General features: G+C 33.7%; 1 protein-coding gene and 1 long non-coding RNA gene across 3 annotated transcripts in view; one reads left to right on the forward strand and one right to left on the reverse strand.

The window, feature by feature from the left end:
- LOC102678660 (RNA polymerase II elongation factor Ell) overlaps positions 1-9,507 on the reverse strand; it is a 119,969-nt gene that overhangs the window by 76,269 nt on the left and 34,193 nt on the right. The gene's annotated exons all lie outside the window — the stretch shown is intronic.
- Positions 3,830-6,074, forward strand: LOC116186636. The gene is made up of 3 exons (XR_004151652.1): positions 3,830-3,896; positions 5,479-5,556; positions 5,849-6,074. It is a non-coding gene; the product is annotated as an uncharacterized LOC116186636 (long non-coding RNA).

Genomic DNA, 9,507 nt, shown 5'->3' on the forward strand with positions numbered 1-9,507 from the left:
TGTTTTTGATCCGCATACATAAACCATCCCTTCTCCTTTCAACTAGCAAGTCTCTGGTCAAGTTCTCTTTTACTTATTCGATCATCGTCTCCGATCAACCATCTGCTTATAGACATATACCGTATAAAACCACTTTCTTGCTCTCTTTAGATTATCGTCCGTCGCCAATCTTCTCCTTTCGAACTACATAAACAACCCTCTTCCTCTCTTGACGATCGTCAATGATCTTCTTTTATGCCATGTAAACCACCCTCATCGAAATCGAATCTCAATGGCCACGGGTATTGGCAATAAATTACCAACTTCTTCAGAGACGTCCACCATCAACTTATCGAACGATCGTAATCCCGCATCTGAAATCGCTCGACGGGAACGTATTCGACTAATTGATTTCGATTCACCACTCTGGATAGATTATTCACGGATTCCGGAATCACGTTATCGAGGAAATGGGGAGCGCAATTGGACGAACAGATACGGAGAAATCGAGTAAAAGAGGAATCGAAAGAATAATTTGTTATCGGAAGGAAAGATGGTGGATGAAGAATTTCACACCTGTTGAATTTCGTTTTTTAGCGGTAAATCGGGATATCCCACTCTTGGAACGATTGATAAATTATTCGCCGTGAAAAGAGGAGAGACGCGCGCATAATTTATCCGATGGATCGAGCGGCGTCGATCGAGCGGACACTTCACCAGGTTCGCCCGATAAGGCGGATATAACGCGTGGAAGGTTAATCGGTTAAATGGTGAACGGTTTTTCCGATATTTCATATTTATGGACCTAGACTGGCGCGAAATCGCCGTTCTATTATTCTGCCTTATCGCTCTATAAAGAAATGTAATTTTTTTTTTTTTTTATTAAATACGCGCCATATAATAATTGGAGCGTTGTGCGTTCGAGAGTAGCTATCTGTGAAGATTGAAAAATATATACGTTTAATTCGAAATATTATTTATGAAATTCTAGAGAAGCTCTAGATGTTGGAAAATATTTGAAAAGATTTTAAGAGATATAACTAACTATAATATATATTTAATAATCGTGACAGTTATTATTAGTATAGTTAAAAATATTTGAAATTGTGAACATATGTAGAATACATATTGTCATGCTAATAAAATTCATTCAAACTATTCTATTCTAATTAAAAGTTCATAAACCTAACCTCTATTTCTAGTACCGAACAAAAATATATATATTTATACCGTACATTTATATGAACAAGCAATTTATTAACTCAAAAAATTAATAACTTTCTGTGCTTAATTTTTTTCTCCAAGTGCCAAGTTTTTTTCTCCAAGTACACACGAGACAGAATGTAAGAATTTCTTTTTGAAAATTCTTAAAAAACATTCGACCAAGGAGACAATGAATAATTGTCGAAACGAAACGAAAATATATCGTGGAGGGGAAAGCCTACCGTAATTTATGGGTGGCTCGTTTCGTGAACGCGAAATCGTAAAAGAAACCTGGTGTTGACGCGTCAGCGTGTTCGATGTGTGTTCGGTTGCATAAGCACGCGAACGGTTATGTTCATGCATTTTGCATCGCATCCCTATCTCGTAACGCACAGTTCGTCGCGTCTACGAAATTCTAATCGTTCTTACCGACCGAGAACGCGCTCGTGCGTTGTGTGTGCGCGCGCAGGCAGGGACAACGAAATATAACGATGCATTTTGCAATTGCCTTGCGACGCGGAAACCAACCCACCCATGGAGGGGAGCGGAGAAAAGAAAACCAGCGCGCGAGTTCGCCTTGTTAACTCCGTTTGCGTCGTGGGCACGTAACGGATTTGCTGTTTCCAGCCGGTGTCTAATTCTTGGAAAAGGAATGCGGAATTTATAATGTCACCAATGTGGCGATGTCGACAACAAGAAATCGCTACAATAATTGAGTAATTAAACATACCAGGGCTACATATGCGTCGGTTGGATAAAAAGTTCGTCGAAGCGTAACTGTCATTTATTAAAAAATGGATAGAATATCTTACTGATAGAAGATGTTACGTGGATCATCTCGTAATGAATCTTGCAATTCCAATAATTTTAGTTGCCAACAATGATAGAAAGTTTTTGGAATTCTTTTTTATATAAAAAAAAGTAGATAGAAAATGATAGATAGCAACAAAAGAATAGTTATATATTGAGAAATAAAGAAATTGCATTCATTTAATTAATTAACATTTAAATTTAATAAAAAACGTAGATTTTTATTCTCGAAGTCAATATAATAGAAAAAATATATTAATTAAAATTCTGATAGAAAGAAAATAATTGGTATATTTGTTTTTTATTAATATTTTAATAATTTTAATAATTTAATAATAAGATAAAAGAGAAAGAAATATTGATGACGAGCACGTGTATTATCATATATATATTTATATATTATATATCATTATATGTATTATATATAATTTATTTCAAGACATGTTTTAATGAAAAAGAAAAATGATGCTATGAAATACAGATTGAACAAACAGAATTGTTCTTCGACAAAATTGTTTTTTCATTCAAAAAAAATATGTGTGCCATATATCAAACAAAGTGCAATATTTATCAAATTCATTTCTCCGAGAAACAAGAAAAAATATGTTTTTTCGATTTCGAATTATCCTGTTTTCATGACATCTTTATGAACCATACTATGTATATAAAACGCAAATTAGGTCGCGCGTGTTATAGACGCGCCATCCATCAACTTTTTACAAGTTTCTCTTTGTAATGGTGCATTTATTTTCTATTCTACTTGATAATATTTATCAAGTAGTTCAAAACCAAAACCTTCGCATATGTTATCAAGAGAAAAAATTTGTGTAGTGTTAAACTTTAAAATGATAAAACTGGTCAGTGATAGCCATGAAAAAAAACGATTCGCCAAAAATCGCCATTTGGCTCAATTAATCGGTCGACAAGAGCATGGTTGCCGGTTCACAACAGGTAGACAACGTCATGATAAAGTTACTAGACAGACCACGCCGTGAAATTCGGCAACGTTGCCAACTGGTTCACTTTCTCTCGGCCGGCGAACTCGCGCAGACCATTCTGGCTCCCTTCTTATGACGCGTGTGTTCTCTTGCACATGCACACAAACATAATCCAAACACGAATATGTGTCCAGCAGGCGCGAGCGTCCACGTTCTCTCACACATTTCAATGTGTGGGCGTATACGTGCATGCCCGTCGACTCAACACATTTAAGTTAGATCGTGACAAACCGATCTATAAAGATCCGGGTGAGAAACAGCGGATTTAAAAAATTAGCAGTTCGAAATGGCGATCAAATATATTCCGATTGATTTTCTTGAATTTTTATAAGAAACATAATTTACGAACCTGTATCAGCGTTGTTGAATACTCTGACTTTTCGAGACACGATTATTTCTTCTTTCATTTTCATTCTCCTTCGTCTTCCAAATTCTCTTTCGTCTTTTTCAAATGGACAACGATAGGTCGAATAGATAATTCTTAATAGAAGTAAATAATTCTAACAAAACGTCACTTTACAACGTACGTTGCTACCATGAAATCTTGATTTTACGATCGTCAGGTTAGATATGTACGCGCATGCGCGTTTCAATGCTTTGCATTAATTGGTTGCGCGTCAAATCGTCACTTGATCTGCGACGAATCACTACATGTATATAATTTAAATTTATGTTAATATAGCTATCGACACGGACGATATAACGATATATTCGATATTATCATTTTCAATTGATGAAAATTCTGTAATATTTTATTGAATAAATCGAGCAACAAATCATTTGCATTGAAAATAATTTAGAAACTTACTAGTGTAAAATGCACTAAATTTTCTTGTGACGACAACGCCACCTAACGTTGCTCATGTTCAGTACCGTGTTTGGCAAACAGAACGTTGATGATCCACGGTAAATATTTATTCTATTCGATAACGAAAAGCGATCAATCTTTCAACGAACAACCGGACTACTTCAAGCTAGTCACCGTCTATGTCACTGTCTATTATGGAGATAATGATTTTGATAAGAGAGATACTATTAATGGTTATGCTTTTAAATGAATTATATCTATATGATATCGATTCACACGCTTTCCCGAGAATTTCCGCACGAAGTTGAAATATATGGTAGCATAGTTATTAATATATCGTTTATCTTAACTAGATAACACTGCATATTTTAGATAAACCGATATATTTATCTTCGTGATCTTTTTAACGATCCGCTATTATCATGATATTTTTTTCAAAGAACGAAATATATATACGAATGAATAAAAAATTTTTATAAATTCAGTTACTTATTTAAGCATTATTTTCGAACATTGATAAAGTTAATATTTAAATTGATTTTTCCCATAACTTAAAAGTACATTCTAATTTTATAAAAACTCGATAATGCTATTTGTTAATTTCAAGATGTATGAAATCAGCGTAGCATTTCGAGGAACGAGGAATATGCAAAGCATGCATCGAGGAAACTACTTTTACTCATGCATGTGTATCCACGTTGAAGCTCCCGGGAGAATTTTAATCCGCATCGTATCAAACCCGAGTGAACACGTTTATTTTCATACATGTTCAGCGTTTTTTCTCCCGCTGGTAGAAACTCTTGTTCCTTGAATCGCCGTATGAAGTTCATTGAATAGTACATTTAACGTGAATTTGACGTGAACTTACAAGATCCGGGATGCCAGTGGTGCCGCAATCAGAGCGATTAGGTGTGGCTACGATAAGCGCACAAATGTTCTGCGGTCGTTGCTTCAATCTATGATAAATTATTTTTATATTTGATCCCTCAGGCGAAAGTTGATCACTATTATATTCTTTGAAACTTGGATCGATCGACAATGGTTTTCTTATAACGAATCTCCATAGATTCTCTAAAGGATATATATAAATATATAGGCAGAGATATAGAGACAGGAAAACTAAAGAAGCTGATTATCATTTATCGTCACTTTCAATGCTCAATTCGCTCAATCAATCAAGTGTAAAAGAGAGGAGAAGATAAAATTTGAATACATTGGAAATTTTACATATTTGAATGATTTCTTAATAATTATGGATGGAATAAAAAATAAATCGTATTTCGAAAATTTGTTATATTTGAAACTCTTTCATGGAATGTACATAACAATTGAAATCATTTGATATTTTAATGAATTTTTTTTATTACTTTCCAGAATCGACATTTTTAAATCGTATTTTAATGAGTCCTTTCGTATATTTTTCAATACATAAAATTTTACATAAATTATAAAATAATAGGTTTTTTGCAATTTAAATGGCACTATATGATAGTTGACAAACATGCCGCGTTCCGATAAACTCTCCCATTCGTAATAAACCATGAAGCAATCTTAAAATTCAATTAACGACCACGCATGAAACTAAATGTCAAACGGCCTCGTTCGATTTTCCGGGGGAAATAAAAAAAAAAAAAAATTGCGCCAGCACAGTTCGATTAATCGGCTTCGATCGATTTCCAGGTCAAACGAAATGCACGAGCGAAAGGATTGTCCCTCCTTCTGGCTCTAGGCGCATTGCGACCATCAGTATGCAACGAGGTATATTTTCGTTCGAGGAATACGAAATGTTATTAAGACTGCCGACTGTTAAATTAAATTACACGTCTCAAGAATAATTTCGTAAATGCCGTGTTATAATTTAATTTCGTTAAATTCGATTTTAGGATATAATGTTAAAAAAAAAAAAAAAAAAGAAAGAAAAATAAATAAATAAAATAAAATAACAAATATATTACATTAATTGGACAGGTTGTTTTATGAACTTGACTAATTCTATTTTCCACTTTCTTTTTAAATGTAAATTGTTTTTCACACACATTTGTGCTTTTAGTAGATACACGTATACTTGTAGAAACCTGCCGCAGAACAAAGTGAAGAGGAAAGGGAAAACGAAAGCATCGAAACTGGAAAGTGGAAGTACATCTACCTTAACGAAGCTCATTGTTCTCGACCTTCGGTGAAATCCGTAATGCTTCTCTCACACGTCTTACTACTTAATTATTGATTTCAAACTCTATCTATTGACCATTAAAAAAAAAAAAAAGAAACAAGGAAAAGATATTTTAGAAATTAATAATTAAACGCATATATATATATATTATTATTTTTTCAAAAAAGATGATCAAAAGTTTAATTTTCAAATTTGATATTGTAATATTTCATAAAAAAAAATTATTACACAAGTAGATGATAAAATTGTTTCATGAAAATCCATCGAGTTAATATAAAAGCAATTGAAGCAAAGAATCGTGAAACCTTACAAACTTAGTAAAAATAGCCTGGACCTCGTAAATCTTTCAAGTTAGCATGCTTGAATTGGCCTACCTACGTTACCTTATGAAACTGTTAATACGCGTAATGGGCAGTGTCTACTTGGCAAGCCTCCATGCGAACCTCCATGCAAGCTTTCCATGCAAACTTCCGACTTCACTTGAACAGCCCAAAAGACCTACCGGTGAAGTCTCGAGAACAATGCGAGTCTTTCTTTGTCTCGTTCCAAGGTTTTACGAGATTCTTGAATTCTTACGAATTTTAGAATACTTTGCACAGTTGGAATGAATTTCAAAAGAATTGGAAAAAATCCAAGAAACCAAGTATGTTCGGTGTTTATAGATAGATTTTATTCACGAAAATAAGTATTTAATGTCTGACAAATTCGGTTATTATTATATTGGAATAGATCTTGATTAAATTATACACATTTGTTATTCAGTTTTCAGTTTTAGATTCACTTATTGTGCGATTATAATCATATTGAATTTGTAATTCAAATTGATTATAATATAAATATAATAAAATATAATAAAATTATAATATTGATTATAATAATATTGTTGCGTTATAAAGATCCTCTCCACAATTTTGTAATCTATAAATCGAAGTTGACATTACGATTGTATAATGTAATTTGAAATTTGTTCTGTTTATTTCATAATATAGAATTTTCATGAAATTTCATGTTTATACACGGTGATCTATGATCATTTGCAATTTTATTCATTACACATAATATCCTGGGATTTATTTGTTTATGATGCTTGTTTGATTTATCATCGATGCACATTTACGAATAAATTAACCGAAATATTCTCTCTAATTTGCATAGTACAATTTGCCTAGTATTAAATCCTATTTATCATGTTACACAGATAATTAATATACAGACAAGAAAGGAAAATATATTCATTAAAAAAAAAAAAAGTGAAAAAAGAAAAGAACAGTCGTAGAATCAAAACTATTAAGAACATTCGAACATCGAAATCCGAGAAAAGATAATTGGAATTTAATGTTTTCAAGATTTGGAAATATTAATTTATGATTTCAAAATTCTTCGAAATTACGCCTCTTATGATTCCAAGCTCTTTAAAATTGAACGCTCTCCAAGATTCTTTACCAATTTTCCCAATATTTTCAGCAACCAATTACGAGTTAAAACGAGTTAAATATTTTTAATCACAGCACGAAAATCTTCAGAATTTTTCAATCTATTAAAATCTTTCTTTTCTAAATTCATCTTAAAAAGGATAGGAGAAGAAAAAAAAAACCGAACAACCATGAATCCATTATTCTTGCATTAGCATCTCCAGAATAGTCGACGAATAGTCTCCAGAGTAGTTTACGAAAACGAGATGGAAAGAGAGCTCCGTCTCTTTCTCACTTCATTCCTGTATCGTTTCATCTTTGACTTAAATTGCTTAAACAATTTAATAAATATCATCGACCGACATTCTCGGTATATACCAACAACTTCTGCATCTGCATTTTCACCCCTAAAATCGATCCTTGAAAATATGTTAACGAGCCGACCCTCACGAATATATTAACATTTTCTATACATTTTCTATACAAGAGCGTCTCGTTTTTCCAAGTCGAGTATCTCTTGGATGCCCCCCTCGTCTCGACTCTGTTAAACCATAAGCCGGATGAAGGGCCTCTATCAACAACGCGGGTTCAACGCGATCGTTCGTATTCCCAAAGGTCTGGATCGATGTTTGCGCGTGTCTGTTTACGTGGCGGGAGCGGCATCATCTACCTTACACGGGTGTATTATTCCACCTTGGCTCCGACAATTCACGCAGGGTGGTACTTGGTAGTGAGCCTCTTTACAGACGTCATGTGCAGCTCTCACTCGCGCTCTGTCCCTCTTTCTTCAAGGGACGACGCCCTATCTCGAGCGATGGATCAAGAAATCCCCTTTGAGAGGAAAATCATCACAGAGAGTCCCTCGTCTCTCTTCGTATTCATCGATCTGCGTTCGTTTAATAATTCGTCGACCAGTGATTCTGGTCGATTGTTATTCGAACGATTACGTGGATTGATCGTTGGTTTGTGATTTGTCGTCGATACTGTGAACGAGAATTTTTTTCGAAATTCAAAATTCGAATATATTGATTTCTCATAAAATTTCGTAAGATTTCTCTGATGTTTCTCTTCTTGTGCACGTTTCAAAAGACGTGTTGCAGGGTTAGCAAACAGGATTGATTTATACGCACAATAAGCGTGCAATCCACGTTCACGTGTAACTATTTTGGTGAAGGACGTGCGAGTGTTAATAAGCTTAGAAATCCGGCTAGAATTTCGAATTTGGAATTTATTTCATTGCGAAGAATTATATAAAATAACGTCAAATTCTCAGAAAATTTCGTGATATGTACGCACGTAATTGTCACCAGTCTCTTTTTCCTTTCAGATTAATCGATATTATTCTATCCTTCAAATAAATTTTTCCAGAATCATTATTCTCCTCTTATATAAACGAAATTATTACAGATAAAAGGAATAATTAATGAATTAATAATACGAATTATAATTACGTTACGTTAATTGTTTATATATCGAATTCAGAAATGGAAATGACGCGCACATGTTAACTTAACACCACCATTAACTTTATTTCTCATTAGCGAATTAATGTTTAACGAATATGAAGTAAAAAAAATAACTCACTCAAAAAACATCATTCGAATATATCTGTAAAATAATTAAATCTGAGAACGATAGTATATAGGACTATATAACATCATGATTGTTCGTAATACTAAAAATACAATCATATGAAATGACGTTTTAAATACCTCGTATATACGCATAACACATAGAACATTTGCATATAGTTTACTTCCATGATGAATGACTTTCAAAATCAGACTTGCTAAACAGTTAATTAACACATCGGCATTGCACTAAGATCTTTTTCAAGGTCTCGAACAAGTCGGTCTTTAGGATTCCAGAAACATCGGGATATTTTCGCGGTTTGTCGTGGGTCGAGAACAGACATAGTCTAGGTCATATTTCGCCCACGTCTAATCGATGAATCACACACGTGGACACATAATAATGCATCTCGTTCCTCTGACCCACGCGAATTCATCAAGCTTGAATTTCCGACCGACAAATTCCGATCAACTACGCGCACAACGCTTATTTTTTTTCCTTCCTCCATTTCCTTCCTCTCTCTCTCTCTCTTTTTTTTTTTTTTTTTTTTTTTTT

Source organism: Apis dorsata, unplaced genomic scaffold (genome assembly GCF_000469605.1).
Source record: "Apis dorsata unplaced genomic scaffold, Apis dorsata 1.3 scaffold_44, whole genome shotgun sequence".
Taxonomy (NCBI): domain Eukaryota; kingdom Metazoa; phylum Arthropoda; class Insecta; order Hymenoptera; family Apidae; genus Apis; species Apis dorsata.